Source organism: Atta colombica, unplaced genomic scaffold (genome assembly GCF_001594045.1).
Source record: "Atta colombica isolate Treedump-2 unplaced genomic scaffold, Acol1.0 scaffold33, whole genome shotgun sequence".
Lineage (NCBI taxonomy): Eukaryota > Metazoa > Arthropoda > Insecta > Hymenoptera > Formicidae > Atta > Atta colombica.
Genome location: NW_017259437.1, coordinates 3036577 through 3037029, shown reverse-complemented (window position 1 = coordinate 3037029; position 453 = coordinate 3036577). Strand labels below are relative to the sequence as shown.

The 453-nt window shown below is 27.8% G+C and overlaps 1 protein-coding gene across 1 annotated transcript in view; it reads left to right on the top strand.

Moving 5' to 3' along the window:
* Positions 1-453, top strand: part of LOC108690543 (serine/threonine-protein kinase minibrain-like) — a 4713-nt gene that overhangs the window by 3600 nt on the left and 660 nt on the right. The gene's annotated exons all lie outside the window — the stretch shown is intronic.

The window sequence follows — 453 nt, the reverse complement described above, 5'->3', positions numbered from 1 at the left end:
TATATGCATTTACTATTATTACCCCCTGTTTCTTAAGTTTGCTAATGTAAAACCCCAATTGCACATTAACTTATTATCTGTATAATTAAGAGAAGATTGTGATGCAAATCGCGATTATATGCCGATAAATAATTGAATATAATTACTTGAATAATTTTGGCGAATCATTCTACAAATATACACTTTGCAGCAAATAAAATGCATAGAAACTTTGTGTAGAAATTAAGATCAATAATTTCGTAATTAATCGCGTGTCAAATATTTATCCAATTAGCTTATATAAATTTATGGGAATGGGAAAAAAATAATAATATTCGATATTTATCTAAAATTTAAAGAATGTATCGTTACGCTCTTACGAATGTGCGTGAAAAAAAAACGGTAGTGGTGAAGATTATTGCCTGCAAATGTCCCTGTAGACGTTTGAAATTTTATTTATCTTTATTCCCATAT